The sequence below is a fragment of the Eschrichtius robustus genome, chromosome 4, assembly GCF_028021215.1.
Source record: "Eschrichtius robustus isolate mEscRob2 chromosome 4, mEscRob2.pri, whole genome shotgun sequence".
In the NCBI taxonomy this organism is placed as follows: Eukaryota; Metazoa; Chordata; class Mammalia; order Artiodactyla; family Eschrichtiidae; genus Eschrichtius; species Eschrichtius robustus.
In genome coordinates this window covers 94,584,522-94,602,308 of record NC_090827.1, presented here as the reverse complement: position 1 = coordinate 94,602,308, position 17,787 = coordinate 94,584,522, and the positions used below count along the sequence as shown (strand labels likewise).

The following is a 17,787-nucleotide window of genomic DNA, read 5'->3' as shown; positions in this document are numbered from 1 at the left end:
TAGGACTTGTTCCCTCAGAATCAGAATTGTGAAAAGACCTTTGATCAAGCTTGCTTTTACTAACTGTATATGCAAAAAGAACTGGTTTTCAAACCAGTTTTCAAGAGTTTTACCTAAACCAACTTTCTCTGGAGTCTAAACAATATGGTGACCACACCAGGTTATCCCATTTCACAAGGCAGAATGGCCATCACAAATCACAACACAGAACACAAAGTATAAAACACACACAGGCCTGGCCATCCTAATCAGACACTCCCTTAAATACAAGATTGCAGTCTCTCAGAAAACCTCCTACAGAGACACAGGACTTCAGATCTGAGTAATAACAAAGTAAATGCTAATATCTCAGGTCTTCAAATATTTCAAAGGGAGGAAAGGAGGCCAGGTTGAAAGAAGAGCGGAAGGAGAGGGGACAAAACGGGTGGCCTTACAGATGTCTCTTGCCACCTGCAGACGCCCAGGACTTTTCCCTGGGCTTCCGGGAAGGGAGGAAGGGAACTCGGTCCTACCAGAAACCAGAAAGCATATACCAGACCAAAACCAGAATTTGAGTTCTCTGCCCACTGGAGGTGATCAGGCTCCTACCCTCAGATCAGGCTGAGGCCCTTCAACCAGACTCCTGCATCCAGGACCAGGACAGAAGGAAAAAAGGAGGGGTTGTATAGTGTCCTCCTCCTCGTGAGTGTGAGCTGGCTTTATTGACTGGCTTTTAGTTAATAGAATTTGGCTGAAAGGATGGGATGTCAATTATGAGATCATATAATAAAAAAGACTGGCTTCCCTTTTAGGGGCTCTCTCCTGCTCTCTTGCCCATTAACTTCATGGCCATCCACCTGCCATTTTATAAGCAGCTGGTCAGATGATTGAAACTGGAAGCAGAATCTAGCTGAGAGAACTCGAGATACCTTCAACCTCAGCCAATAGCTTAACTGCAGATTCTTGAGAGATCAGAGACAGAACCACCCAGCTAAGCTGCACCCAGATTCCTGACCAACAGAAACTATGAAGTAGTTTTTTTTTTTTTTTTTTTTTTTTTAAGAATAAGATCAGGGTGATTTTTATGCAGCCATAGATAACTAATACAGATTTGGGTACCTAGAATTGGGATGCTCCCTTAACCTCTATGTAGAAGTGGCTTTGGAACCAGGCAGTGGATATTGAGGGAGTTTTGTGAAGGCTTACAGGGCATCAAACACACTGCTCATAGAATTTAAGATGTTGAGGAGCCTGTGGATGAGTAGGGAAAATATTACTAAAAACTGAAGAAAAGGCAATCATTGTTATAGTGGGAGAAATTTAATAAACACTGTCATTTGCACTTATGCAGAAAGCAGAACTTGTGCCTAATGATCTAGACAATCTACTTAAGGAGATTTCAAAGCCCATTGTGGTAGGTGCTGTTTGGTTTATTCTTATTATTTAGGGTAAACTGTGAAAGGAAAGAAATAAGTTGAGAGAAGACTGCTAAAAAAAGAATCTAGAACTTGATGGTTTTGAAAAAAAAAAAAGTGCTAAAATTCAGTGCTAAAATTTAAAAAAGTCTCCAGCAAAGATCAAATCCAGGGCACTACGAGGAAAACATGGTATAAAGCTGAAGCTAGAGGTGTGACTGTAAAATCTTTTATTAGGATCTCAGAAAGATCAAAGGTGGTGCCTCAGAGTACTGTTCAGTCACATAAAAGGCCCTTTAAAGAGATTAATGGTGTGCTACAAAGATACTCTCAATCAAACAATAGGGACTCTATGAATTCTAAAGGGGTTGCCCTTCAGCCTCTCAACAGGAATCAAAAGTAGAGATAGACTTCTATCTAAGAGATTTGTCTAATAGAGTGAACCCCAAGAAGATTTATAAAAGACCCACAAAGTCCTTTAAACACTTATTTATATACAGAAACATCACCACCCAGTTGAACTGAAAAAAAGGCATTTGGGACCCCCAAAACTTCTACAGTCAGAATGCAGGGTGGGAAAACTACTCAGCACCAAATGCATGTTTTTATGAGAAAGGAAAAATGGCTCTGAGAGCAGAACCAATAACTCAGAAAGCAGGGTGAGCTCGGAAGCCAATCTTCACTCAATCCAGCCTGGAGATAAACAGAGCTCTCCTGTTGTTGGACTACAGCCTCGTAAGATACTCTGAGCAAGAGGCACCTAGTCAAGTCACACTGGATTTCTGAACCACAAAAACCGAGATAATAAAAGTGTGTTGTTATAAGTGGTTAAGTTTTGGAGTGATAAATTATTGGTAGAGATGGGGAGAGATGGACATTTAGCAATACATTTGTGTAGTTATGAGCTTATAGGGGAAGCAAGAGTATTGTTGGTCAGATTGGCCTTGGTTAAGAGATGTGGTATTTGTTTCCTGAGATGAGAGGAATGTAGACTATTATTAATTTTGAGGTTGACTTTGAGATTATACTTTGTTGATTATCTATATTTTCTTGAGAAAATAGGAGATAAAGCCCTTCTGCTTAAACAATGAATTTGACATTGAGTAAAAGAAATTTGAAGGGAATTTGGGAATGATCAAACTACGGACAAGAGAAAGAATTGTCAGGAAGTGCTAATGGCAAGACAGAAATTAGGGCTAATATATTTGCATTGCAGGATGAGTAGGATAGAGGCATCAGGATGAATGATTTAGGTACAGTTTCAGAGAGAAAAGATGATTTACTTGACCTATAGTCTGAGTAGAAAACTCAAGAAGAAGAGGGGGCAAAATATTGCCAAACAAATATTGAAGTGGTGAATCATGGGACTTACTGTAGAAAAGAAAATGCATAAAACCAAAGTGTCTCAGTAGACTACGAGAAAATGGTATGACCTAATATCTGACCTATTTGGATTCAGAGCATAAAAAAAAAGAGAATATGACTGAAAAATGCAATTTGGAAGTTCAAGTGTTTCGAGTTTGAGGTACATGGTCTAGCCATCACAGTGCATGATTATGAAGAGAGGAAGCACACTTCACTGATGCAGTGTTAACACGAGGCATAGATTTTTTTCGCATTAAGGCAGGGATGATTAGAGATTAGAGAGATGTGCCCAAATTCTATGGAGGGATGACCAATCCCAGAGTTTAAAAAAATATGTAGATTAATAAATAGAGGGTATTTTATCTTTCCTGTGAATTTACAGAGAAGAAGTATACTCCTAGGACAATAATTCTAAGTATGAATAAAAAATAATGAGGCTGTCAGGATGCTAAAATATCCACGTTTCATAATACTCCCTGGGTCTGAAGAAATAATAATAAAATAATTTTGTGTCACACAAGATAGTTGTTTGTTATAAAAAAACAAAAAGTATCTCTATTCTGTATCTTTTCTTATTCTAGTATATTTTGAAAAATTGTTTGACATATTTTATCATAAAAGCAATAGAGATATAGAATTGGAAAATTTAAAAAATTGCAAAATGAAGAATTTACATACAACAGTATCACCTATTATCTCCTCATTCACAGATAAAATTATCTTGATATTATGAAATATTTTCTTTTAGCCTTTTATTCATTCACAAACTTAAACCCAGAAGTGCACATATATATACAAATTGTTATTATATCTATAAATGCAGTTTGATATCCTTCTTTAAATGATCATAGTACTGACATTTAAAATATTAAATTAATGATTTAATTAAATTATATCACTGATATTTTCCTACAGTTTAGACACTTCTTTTAATAATTTCTAAATATGTTATCATACAGGCTTATCCTAATTTACTTAACTATTTTCTTATTTTAACAGAAATATAGATGTTTCTATTTTTTTTTTAATTGAGGGTAAAGTAATGAACGTCCTAAATCACACATCTTTAGGTGCAGTACTATCCTTTTAGGTTAAATAGTGGAAATGTGTTAGATTTTAGGTTACAATTTTTTTAAGACTGAAGATAAGATATATGCTGCCAAATTGGTGTTATAAAAGTTGTTTTTCTTAATAAAATTTGTACAATCTTCAGCTTTGTAATAGTGAAGCTTTTTTTTCCAACTTGACATGACCCTCATTGAGTATTAGAGTATATATAGAAGCTGTGTTATCTGGTGCCGTAATGATCAGTGGTTTTCAGTTAAATAGAACAAAAAACAGTTAAAATGGGAATCATAGGTAAATAAATTGAGTTTGTTATATCATATTTGGAAATACAGTATACCCGTTGTCTTCATGTCTAATTCTGGGGCTTGACTTCTTCAGGGCAGGCTGTTGGAAATGGAAGATAAGTGTGAACAATAGGAACCATACAAGCATACACAGGAACTCACCTAAGGATTGGAGGCCATGTCAGTTCTCACTGTTTAACTTTGACGATGTGGGTGTCCTTCAGGAGAAGCTGGCATCCTTCATCTTGGAGCTAACCCCACACTTGACCCAAGAGTCAGAATCTGAAGGAGGATCAAAGAACATCTGGGGCAGCTGTAGGGTCAGCAGCAACCCCATGCTGACAAGGTAAGTTGTCAAATGACTGACAATGTGAGTCAGCTATAAAAGTACCTGATGACACTGACCCAAAATTCTGAGCATAAAAAAACAATATGGCTGCTGCTTTACTTCAATCCTCTCAACCTAGTGCACAAATGTCTCTTGTGGGCTACCTTAACCAGAAACATACCGGAAAGGGAACTCTGTGGAACCAAGTACAGCCTGGCACTCTGCTGACACTTTACAAAGCCACCACATAAAATCAAGGTCCTTTCTTTGAGATTATTACTATGTTCTTAACGTCATTACTTTCTTGAATAAAGCACATCTTCTTTGACTTCCAATTCTGATGTAAGGGAAGTGAGTACTTAAGAACCCTTTAAAAATAATTTGAATGCAGAAACTTGTTAGACTTTTATATATGCATATATATGTATATACATATATATATATATCCCCAAATTTTATTTATTTTGTGTCTCCTCCCAAAATGACAGCAATGATTTTTTTTTTAATTTGACATCATTAGGTTACATAAAATTACTTAATTTTATTTTCAGAGAAACAACAATGGTGTTTCTTTTTCATTCACATTTTATAAGCATGTCTGATTGTTAAATAAATGAACCAATTATAAGAAAACGTGCCACCAGTTTAAACAGATTTGGGAACAATAGAATGTTGTTAAGCACACGACTCTTTTGGTGGGAGGAGAAGTTCATGACCATAATTGAGAGAAACCTACTAATCACTAATTTTCAGGCTGCCTTGTGCAACCACGGTCAATATATTTTATGGATGAAAAGGGGACATCCTAGCGTGCTGTGCCTGTTAAACAGAGATCTGTCAAGAAAACAACTCCAAATTTATACCAACTTCCATAACATATATGCAGACCTTTTTCTAAAAAATACATATGCATATTTAGACATACATATATAAATACACACAGATATATGCATGTAGATAGATACATAGATATATTCATAGAAAATTAAAAAGGCCCTGGACTGTATCCATAACTATTTGCAGTAGTATGCTGGAGCTGTCTCATACTGGCTTACAAAAGCCAACTGTGTGCATCTTTTCCCAAATCCCCATAAGTCACATCATGTTGGTAGCTTGAAATAAGGCATAGTGGAAATATATACACTATGAAATTGACAAACACTATAAATAGGGGTTTGGGGGGTGGTCATTGCAGGGGAAAAGCCAGTTCTCAAAATTTTGGCAGCACACAACTTGTTATACATATATGTGCACACACACACACATGCATGCACACACCCAACTATTTTAGAACAACTGCAATATATATGAAACAATTCAGTATTTTAAAGTATCCTCTGATAAACTATATTTAATTGTTTCTAAGATATAGATTTTTCATGTTTTATATCTCTGAAGTTTATGTATGGTCTATAATTGATTTTATTTTATAATTGTAACTGGCTAAGGCTTCTTTTCCCCTTGATGTTATAAATATAATGGTATGCCTTATGATCAGCCGTGTCATTTGTTTGATGTCTTCTATGCAATGCGACACATGTAGTGTACGGTTAATCACTATATTTTTCCTGAATTTTTAGTTTGTTTCCAGTTTTTCACAATTACCGATGATGCTATAAATGATATATCATTAGTACACATTTCTTTTATAGTCTCCACCCGGGGACCCACCGATAAGGCGCAGATGGCTGCAGCAGCTGCCGTAGTCGACTTGAGCATAAGTAACTCAGGGCCCCGGGACCCCCAACACAGGATTCCATTCAGAGCCAGGTGAGAAAGGAACTTAGAGCTGAAGGAACTCTGAATGGGAGGCTGGAGGCCCCAGGCACCAACAAGGTGCTTGAGCCCAAAGAATCCTCTACCCATGGCTGTGCCTGGAGTGTACTTCACCCGCCCACTCACAGGGGTCACTGTGAGGAAGGACCAGAGGGATGTCCACAGCAAATGGATCATTCTCTCTCCACTTTTTCACCGACCCAGTAATTGTGCAACAGGGTGAGGCTGGGTATGGACACCATCGCCAATAACTGGACAATATCCTTCTGCATCCGGAGGAGAAGTACCGGGAGATCAAGCTATAGAACAAGGTGTTTCAGGAACGCATTTACAGCCTGGAAGGGACCCACAAGTTTTTGAGGCCGGCGGCTTCCAGAAGGCGATGCTTCCAGCTTCCAATCAAGAGCGCCCTGAAGACTTCTGTGTGCTGAGCAAGGCCGCCCTGTTCCATCCCCGGGGAGTGGAGAGGCACCAGGACCAGCTGCTGCGCCCAGAGCTGGTGTGGGGCACCTGACCCACAGCACCGGATATTCGCCCCTGGCCTCCCAGTTCCACCTGCCGGGTCTTCTTCAACCTCACAGCAGAGAAGGTCAAACCAGAGCAGAGGCTCAGGTTTGAGGCTAAGGAGGGGCTGAGCGTGGTGTGCACCAAGGCAGTGCAGAAGGAGGAGCTAGAGAGATGCGAAATACACCTACACGCTGCTATGAGTCAGCTCCCCAGACCGCTTCCTCCTCCAATGGACCTTCTAAGCTCGCGGCACATCAGAGAGCTCACAGTACATCAGAGAGCTCACGGTACTGTGTGAATTCATCCTGGAGGCCTTGCAGAGCGACTGGCTGCATTGGAGCTGCTGGCTTCCGGAGCACACAAGTTATCGGAGGACGGGAACCTGGCCTTGAAAGAGTGAGGGCTGATGCCCTCAGCCCTCCTGACTTTCATGTGGGGGTGGCCTTTCTAGAGGACATCAAGTCCGTGGGGGCTGAGCAGAACTCCTGTATCCTTAAACCTGAGCTCCTGTCGGCCATGGAGAAAATCTCTTGGAATAAAAGCAGGGCTAGCTTGACCAAAAAAAAAAAAAAAAAATATATATATATATATATATATGTTTATTTATTTATTTATTCATTATGAGACCATAACTGAAGGGTAGATTTAAGCAAGTAGACAGATTGAAAGAAGTAGAATTAGTAGTTCAAGGGCATTTCTATTTTAAATCTTGTCAGATAATGCCAGTTTTACAGTCTCAAAAAAAGATTATTAGGCGCTATTGCAACAGTGGGTATTAACATCATATTTAATTTCCACACAAAACTTTATTGTTTTACTGAATATTTATTTCTTTCTATAGTAAGCACTGAAATAGATTGTTGAACAAGGAAGAATCAAGTTTACCTTATTTTAGGCAGTGGTGGACAGCATACAAGCTAAATAAATAAGAATATATATTGTGTACAAAAAGAAAAGAACTAAAATAAGGTCTTAGAATTTAGAGTGAGTTAGTGACTAACTTAAATTGCTGGGCTCCTAGGAAGGAGCCAATGAAGCAAAGATCAGAGGAGGAATATTTTTGGTCTGAAATCACTGAGACAGTATCCATGTTAAATATGTGATAAGAAGGCCAGTGTGTCTGAAACATAGTGGAAAAGTGGGAGAATAATATAGTGCAACATGAGATCAGAAAGGTAAATATGAACAAGATCAGGATAATGAGTTTGAATTTTATTCTAAGAGTAAGAAAGCCGTTGGAAATGTTTTATACAAAGTATAATATAGGCATTTAAGTTATCACCCTGGCCACTAAGCAAAGAAAAGGTAATAGGAAATCAAAAGTGGAAAAAAGAAAATCCAATTAAAAAGTATATTAGCTTGGGCTGCCATAACAAAATGCTGTAGACTGGGTGGCTTAAACAACAGAGATTTATTTCTCAAAGTTCTAGGGGCTGGGAAATGCAAGATCAGTTGCCAGCATAGTCCGGTTCTGGTGAGAGCTCTCTCTGGCTTGCAGACAGCCCTCTTCTGGCTGTTTCTTCATCTGGCTGAGAGAGGAGAGAGAGAGAAACCTCTCTGGTGTCTCTTCTTATAAGGGCACTAATCCCATTATGAGGGCTCCACCTCATGATATCATCTAAACCAAATTATCTCCCAAAGACCTCATCACTAAATATCATTACATTAAGGGTTAGGGCTTCAAAATATGACTGGGACAGGATAAGGGTGGGAGTGGGGTGAGGGGACCAAACAGAATTCAGTCCCATAGCATTGAAAACAATTGAAAGAGTTTGGGTGAGAACAGATGGTGACTCAGACCAAGATCATATGAAAGGCAGAGAGAAGTAGGAATCTCTCTGAAAGTGGATCTATTCTATTGGTAGCTTTAAGAAGAGTCACTAATGCTAGAGTTAAAAAAGAGACAGTGACATAAGGGAATTAAATTATTCAAACATAGCTCCAAGATGTTTGGCTTGAGTGATGGAAAGTGGTGCCATTTACGAATATGGAAGACATGGTAAGAGCAGATTTAGAGAATTATCAATATTTCTGCTATGGCCAAGTTACCTTTAAGCTACTGAAAGGGGTGAAAATTGCAATATCAAGTAAGTAGTTGAATTTATGAGTTTATATTTTTCTGGAAAAGCTGAGATTGGAGATACAGTCTGAGGAAACAGCATATAGATAGCATTTAATATTAGGCAATTGGATAGAATCACTAAGGAAATGTGTAGATAAGTAGAATGTTCAAGACTGAGCCAAGATCAAATAATAATATTCAGAAGTTGAGCAGATGACTAAGTACCAAAAACAGATATTAAGGGAGGCTGATAGAGAAAGAGAAAGAGAAAAATAAGGAGTCAGGAAGCCAAGAGAAGGAAGTATTTAAAGGATGAAGCTGGGGTCCACAGTCTTGACAGTTTAAATGGAGTGCTGTCAGTGGAAGACTTCTGGAATAAATCATAAATCGAATATGGGGTGGGGAAATGAGGATGCCGAATATGGACAACTATTTAAATAATTTCAGCTAGGAAGTAGAGTGGAAAAAAATAGGGTCATAGCTGAAGGGAAACATAAGGCCAGAAGATATTTTTATCTTAATTGGAGATTCTAGTACATATTTGTATGCTGATGGAAATTATGGCATGGAGGGGGAGAAATCAAGAATGCATGAGAGAGAATAATCGGAGGGCATAAATTGAGAAGGCAAAAATAGATTTGATCAAGAGCTCAGGCAAAACAGATGTTGTTGACAGGATCAGGGGCACAAATCTGTAGTAAAAGAGCTGAAAGCAGAGGATATATATATATAGATGAAGGTAGGTTGGTATATTGGGTGTGAGGATGATGAGAGATTTCACAAAGGATATTCATATAGTATCTTTTCATAATTGCAGAGAGTTTCATTGTACAGCACTAATATGCACAATTTTTACCATCTTAAAATTACAGGGCTTCCCTGGTGGCGCAGTGGTTAAGAATCTGCCTGCCAATGCAGGGGACACGGGTTCGAGCCCTGGTCTGGGAAGATCCCACATGCCGCAGAACAGCTGGGCCCGTGAGCCACAATTACTGAGCCTGCGCGTCTGGAGCCTGTGCTCCGCGACAGGAGAGGCTGCGACAGTGAGAGGCCCGCGCACCGCGATGAAGAGTGGCCCCCGCTTGCCACAACTAGAGAAAGCCCTCGCACAGAAACGAAGACCCAACACAGCCATAAATAAAATAAATAAATAAAAATTAAAAAAAAAATACAGAAATATATTCTTCTTTTTCCAGAAATGTACATTTTACATATTTTTCTATTTTAAATCTGAAAAATAATTTTTATACTTGGTGTACATTAAATATCTAACTTGATTTTTTTTCCCCAATAATTAGCCAGTTATCTTTAAGACATGTTAAAACTGCTTCTTTTCCCCATTACATTAAAATTCAATGTTATTATATACAATGCCACTTTGTGGTAAAATCCCAAAGGCAGACCCAGCACAGGACAGAAACATGGCATTCCCTTGAATCATGCCTTATTTCTTTGGCAGTTCAGATGAGGATCCAAGTCTGAATCAGAGTACGGGTTTAACCTGAAATGCAGATGGGACAACCTAGAATATAAATAATCTTGGGCAAAGTTGTACATATTAACACAGATTTCAGCCGGGGTATCACTGTCAAAAACAATCATGATACAATCGATTTGAATATTATTCCATAGCACAAACATTATCTTATTTCCTTTCTATAACTTCACTTGGGACTTTTAGAGTTGGGTGCTGGGTAACATCCATCTTCATAGTTACCTCCTGCCTATGACATGCTGTCCTATTATGTTTTCATTCTCTGTTCAGCCTCATTTGTTTCCTTCTTATTTTTTTATTCTTATACATATTTTTAAAAATTCCCTTATAGTGATGCAATCAGGAATACCATATCCTTCTCATACACTGTCTCTAAGGATCAAAAAGAAAAGGTTGTTTGTGAAGGGAGGAGGAGGACACAGTACTTTGCACCTCAGCCAAATACAAATATTTTACAATATGGGGAACTTTCTATCACCCCATAGTGGTGTTTGGATATATGGTCTCTTCTTTCACATTTCATCCCAAACATGTCCACTCCTAAGAAGTAAGCCCTCCCCCAACCAAATTCTCCCATTTTTGTATGCAGAGATAATTCCTTGCTGTTTCTAATGGGGTTTTTTTTTTATATATCACCTAGTAATTTTATTTTTTTTCTTTCAATATCTGTGTTTAATCCATTGTTGCTTTTAACAGTCTTGACCAAAGGTAGAAAATGAGTAATGAGGAAAGTATGGCAAGACTCTACCTTCGATTTTGTGTGTAAGAGATCGATTGCACAATAAAGAACTGAATGAAAAATCAGCAACAGGAAAGAACAGAATATGAAGACAAGAAATATTTTCTGTGCTCTCAGAAAACAGCCTTGTGGAATGCTACACATGTTTATTTTATTTCTAGCTATGCTGCATTTATTTACAACAAAATATCACTGAAAGCAAAACGAAAATCTCCTTCAGAATTGAAACAGGTATACATAGCATGTTTTAAATTAAATTGCTGACTTTGGAGAGGAAGAGTCCCTTTTATTAGATCATGTTTCCCCAAAAGAAACAAAAGGAGAGGACTTGAATTGAGGTGGTTAATTTCAGTGATGTCCCAGGGAGCAGAGATGAGGAATCTGGAGGAGAAATACAAAGCAGCATAAAGGTACATTATATAAGTGGCTGATCTATTGATTCCTTAAACTAAAGGTAGAAAATTAATAGAATATCCAATTGCAATATAATCTGGAAGAGGAAAAATATGCCTTAGATATCTCTAAATCAAAGACTTTAGCTATAACCTGGGAAAATCTTACTGAGGGAAAAGTTTAATCAAAAAATTCTCTAATTCTCTCATGCCAAAAGTGAATAACTCAAGCTCTTGGAAGGTGATGACACAAGGTTCAAACAAAATCTTCTGAATCTATAAGTATTTTGGAAGTATAATGAACATTCAGTTTTAGAGTTAATAAGTTTACTTGACTACTTTATATGCATATTAAAGATTCATTTTTCCCAGTTTATCCTTTAGATGGAAATACAAAGAAACCATTTTAGAATTTAATGTCAAGGGAAAATCTCTAATGACTATGGTAAGTTCCTTGTCATCCTCTTATAAAACAAAGAATGTTGCCCACCATCCAGTTCTACAAGAATCAAGTCATTAACCATTACAGTTGTTGACATGTCGACTTAAAAAATACTCACAACCTAAAAGATGAGAGTTATGTTTTATTTGGCTGGAATCTTTAGGACTTCAAGCCTGGGAGGCAGCTTCTCAAGTAACCCTGAGAGACCCGCTCTGAGGAGGCGAGGGGGGAGCCAGGTTATATAGCAATTTTGCAATAAAGGACAGGTAGTCATAACATCAAAAGATTATTGTTAAATAAAGAAAACCAGATATGTCAAGTTAAGGAATTTAGCACCTTTCTATATATGGGAAGATGCAAGAGTCTGGGCTCACTGAAATCATTCCTTTGATATGCACCTCAGCTATCTGGGGCCATATCCTGTGTTTTCACGTCCTGAGTTTCCTCAAGGCTCACCATCAGGAGTGGCTGCAGTCTGAGAGCCGGTAGATGGCAAGTATTCTTTCCTTCCTGAGTTACCTCAGGGCTCACAGGCTCATGGTGGAGGGCTGCAATCCTTTGTTTACTGATGACTATGACACCCTTTGTTCACTGATATGGCAAGCAATATTCCATTTATCACATACAACACACTCTGAAGGAATTCAGGGTGAGGATCAGGATGAGGCACTCTGTGCTCTGGGAAAACAGACAGAACAGGTCTTCAGAGAGTTACATATTTTAGGAGAAATTTGAATGAACCTGAATTCTTGCATCCTCCCATACTTAGAAAAGCTCTAAAATCATTACTTGAGATATCTATTCCTCATTACCAGCAGTAACCTTCTACCAAGACGTATGCTTGATTACAAGTGCCTCTTTGCCAAAATCATACATATACTGACCTCCCCACCTCTCCCTCTCGCCAACTCTTTGGAACAGTTTCTCAGAGTTCTCTGAAAAGCTGTCTCCTGGGCTATCCTCCTCAGTAAGACACAATAAACTCAACCCACAGCTCTTACGTGGTGTGTTTTTTCCCAGGTCAACACTCCAATTTGTCTTCAAATTTCAAGTGTAACTCTCCCATTTGAAAATGATCACTTATGAAAGAATTAATAAAGAATACCACTCAAAAGATTTTCTTCTTTCATGTCTCCTGGTCTAAATTTCCTCTGTTGAATTTTTTTTAAATGTATTTTGAAAATAATAATAATCATTATTCTAATATGCCCTAGAAGGGATTTACCAACTTTTAGCTTCTACCTTCCACAAATACAGAGTGAAAGTGGTTTACATGTTGTTTTACATTTAAACACCTGGGCAAATGAATTCATATTTCTTATGTGTTATACAAAAACCATGAAATTGAATGCTTTAAGAAATTATTGTTTCTTTTAAAAAAAGATCAGTGCGATTTAGTATACTTTTGCATATAGTAAATAGGCAAAGTTATAAGGTGTGGTTAATGATTTTATTCTTTAGTGTGGGAGATGACTTACAATTCTTTAACCACCCCCTAACTCTCTCTCTCTCTGTCTCTCTCACATACACAGACACACACACACACAATGTTCAGTGTGTGTATTCGGTTTAGCTTAATTACTTCAAGCACAGTTATTATTTCATAGTCATGTATTTTTAGTGCCATTTTAAATGTGTATAGCAAAACAGCATCTGTTTAATATCCTTATTTTAAACTTTATATAGATAGCTTAAAAATCTTAAACTAATCTTCACAAGATATTTTCAGAGTAACACTGGGCATGTATGACAGAGGTATTCAGCTGCTTTCATTTTCACACAAATGTGGGAATGGAAGCCTCAGGCAATGTGAATAGCAGCTCTTCAAACTTCAAAGTATCTGTGAAGGATTCTTGCTCTGCTCTTGCCATCATGAATTGGCCTATGCTTGGGGAGCAATTGAAATTAAATAGCCTCCGAATAGTAAAAAGTGAAAAACTCTAGTTCTGAGTATGAACATACTCTATCACAGTAGTGGCAAAGGAGAAGTGTTGATAGAGCAAAATAACAGAGCTGACAAGAGGGACATGACATTCTGTATTCAGAGTATATCTTTTCCAGACAACATTTAATTGTAAGCATATTTCTTCAGGTTTCCTACTCTTTTAGAATAAATACGTGCATGTGGTGTATTTATAGGTATATAGGCATACACACATGCACATATGTAATAATCATTATGCACTATTACAAGATAAATGCATCCTTGGAAATCCTTTAAGTGTATTAAGCAATTGTTATACTTCCTAACTTCAGCACTGTAAAGAAATCCCCTAAAATTAGGCACGAAATTATATGATGCCTATTAAAAGTGCAATAAACTTTCACTTTTCTGAGATGACATACATCTATTAGCATGGATGATTAACATGTTTTTCATCCTCCAAATCATCTTTTTTTATTTTATCCTAAGTTATACACTTTTAATTTTATTTGGCTTAAGCTGAATTATAGGGAAACGTCAATCTGAAATTCAGAGTTAGCTGTTCACATTGAGAACCAAAAAACTACACACACACACACACAAATACACAGACAGGCCTTATTAGTCACATGACTTGATTATTAGCATAATTAGTACCATGATTGTCCTACTCCACTGCCTTCCTATATGACATTACTATTCTAGGGAACTCTTTACCAGGATAATAACTGATGCAAATAACTTAATTGTTAATTTAAGGAATTCCTGACAAGCCATTTAAGACTGCTCAACTTTTCAAGAGAGAGAATCAAATGACTGTTTGCACACCAAGATGCTCCAAAATCCTTGCCCCAAAACTTGCTATAACAACCTATCCCAAACTATTGTATCATGATCCTTATCCAAAGCCAATCAAGCCCTTGGATTGAAAGACTCAGTTTAAGCCAAACCACCAAATGTCATAAACATGCAGACTCTGCACTTTCCACTCTAGGGTGCTACTAAGCCTCGGACAACGTTGTGCTCCCCTTCGCTACAGGAAGCCATAAACTCAGCTCTGCCTTGTCAAGAGTACAAGACGGAGCCAGCATGCAGCATCCAAGTGGCTGATGTATATTTAGGTAACTGCCAGGAAAAGACGGTTGTGAGGGGCCGAGACAGGAGATACGCTCCTAGATCCATAGTTATTCTCAACCATTTAAGAAAAAAATAGTGGATGTGATGCTCAACGCAGCTTACATAGGATCCAATCTAATCCACCAATGAAGTATTTATATGACATAATCTATAGTGATGTAGCTTAGATTTTCTCTAAGGTGCTATTGATCTTACGTTTTTTAAAATATTGTATTCAAAATTTTCCTTGTATTCCTCTTAACTCTAACTTATTCCAAACACACATAGTCAAAATAAGGAAGAAGAAGGAGGAGGATGAGGAAGGGGAGGGCAGGGGAGGGGAGAAGAGGAAGAGGAGAAGAAAAGAAAGAAGAAACCTGTATCTGACTCTCTGTATAGGAAAAAGGAAAGTGTTAAAATAAGGGAATATACAAAACTAAGGTTTGGATTGCACTTTGGCACTCATTTGAAATCAGAGAGTCTTTCTGGGAAACAAAACTTTTTGAACAATGCTGGAAATCATGGTTACCAGAAGAATCTTGAATTATTTGAGTGGGAAAGTTACTTCAAATGAGGATTTAAACTGTTTCCATATATAGTGATTATAATTTGTTACATATGATTTTATTATTTTTGCGTGATTTCAATTGTTACAGTATTGTCTGTAAGATTTTTCTCTCTGTATCCACCCCCCATCCTCATCCCTGTATGTGTCCCTTTCCCTAGCCCTGAACCTCTCTGGGATAGACTGTGTTGTCTGAAAGAACTGGAACTGAATTGTGGAAATCTGATGAGTTGCATACAATGCTTAGTAAAGTATCTGGTACACAGTAATCATTCGATAACTACAGGCTGACATTACTGTCAGCTTTGCATTTGTTTATTTATAAGCAGGATTTGTTTTCCTCTTAAGTACTTCTCTATTCAATGTAAAATATTGGAAAACACAGAAATATATAATGAAAAGAATCAGTAATTATCCCACAATTCAGTATAAACATTTGGTAAACATTGTTAACATTTGGTATATTTCCCTCTTCTTTTAAATTAATCTTTCCAAATGTATATTTGTATATATTTACATGATATTAAAATTTAAATATGTTGAATATAAATTTTTATATTCTGTCATCGTTCATATAATATTATTACATTAGAATTTTTATGCTCAACACTTTTTCAAAAGTATGATCTTATTGTTTATATAGTTTGTGAATGTTTATAAACTACTCATACTTATATATTTCTATCACATTCATCTTAAGATATGGTATATTTTTCACTTTATTAAATGTTATAGAATTATGTTAAAAGCATCACAGCCCTACTAAATGACCCTCTTTAGGCCAAAATTCTTACATAGTACTCTATTTTTTAGCAAGTGTTAGTGTTGTGGGCTCTGAATTCATAGTGCCAGGGCTTGAATCTATCAATTATTAGCTATTTACTTTGAATTTTTAAACTTCCTGTTGCTCATGTTTTATCTAGAAAATAGGAAAAAAAACCTCACAAAAACATTGTGGAATTAAATAATATAATTCATTCAAAGTATTTACTGAATCACATAATTATTCAGTAAAATTCATCAATTTACCTCATAAGCAAATTAACTAATTAATAAAACAAAAATAATAAAATTTTGAAATGTATTCTTTGGTTAATAAAGTCATTAATTTTAGAATAAAATACATTTTAAAGTTTTATTTATATTTATCTATTTGCAACTTTTCTGAAACTTTCTATATGTATCCTCTGCTAACCATCCCCCATGTGCTATAACTGCTCTCTAAATTTTTTGGTAATTCAGCCATGACACCTTATTTGAAAACTGTCATTTTCTCTTTCTATTACTTCTCTATGTGTAACATGATATCAGTGAACATTCTCAAATTACTAAGAATATACTTAAAATTCAGCTTGGGTTCCTACTTCACAAATTTAGTTGGTAGTCACTGTAAGTGGAGAGGTTTATAAAGTGGTTTCATTCATTCTGTTTCCAAAATAATCTCTACAGTTAAACAGAGAAGAGTATTAAAATACAGACAGGCACGCACACACTCACACACAAACACACACACACACACGCACCATCAGAGCTATTGAAATTCTCATAAGGTAGATAAATGCAGACAATCATGAGTAATGTAAAGTCACCATCTCTGGAGCAAAATGAGCATCAGATGTGAAGTCAGTTACCCCTAAGGAACAATGAAACTGTAGGTAGCCTCAAAAACTTAAATTAAATCACATTCTAATATGCAATATACTCTCTGAGAGAAATAATTAAAGAGGAATTAGCTTTTTCAGTCCTCTAGGATACCATTTATTATGTACTTGAATTAAACAAAAACATATTTATGGGATTATATATCTGTACACACATAGGTATGCGTGTAAGTGCGGATGTTTTAGTTTGCTATTATTGTTGGAACAAATTACCACAAATTTAGTGTTTTAAAAAACCCATAAATTTATTATTTCACAGTTTTATAAGTACAGTAGTAACCTTAATTTTGTCTACAAAGTCTCTTTTCCAGTGGAAGATATATTCACATGCATAACATCTGGCAGTGAAGGTCATGGGAGACAAAATCTCACCTACCACAGCAGAAGAATCTTCACTTTTTATATACATTTTCAAAACATATTATTTGAAGTGTAAATTGTATGACAGGAAACATGCTAAGGATTTTACCTTAAATTATTTTATTTAATCCTCACAATGTGTTTGCTAAATAAGTATTACTAGAGACATTTCATAGATGAGGATGCATCTATTCCAACTGATTAACTAGCTTGTCCAGTAAAACAAAATGAGTTTAAGATCAGCCTGAATTTGAACCTAGAGCTACCTGACACTAAAACTCAGACTTCTAACTGCTCTGCTTTTTATTA

At 36.7% G+C, this 17,787-nt stretch overlaps 1 pseudogene; it reads left to right on the top strand.

The window, feature by feature from the left end:
• The first annotated feature begins 1,324 nt into the window (after positions 1-1,324).
• On the top strand, positions 1,325-14,989 carry LOC137763507 (UBX domain-containing protein 6-like; annotated as a pseudogene).
• The last annotated feature ends 2,798 nt before the right edge of the window (positions 14,990-17,787 follow it).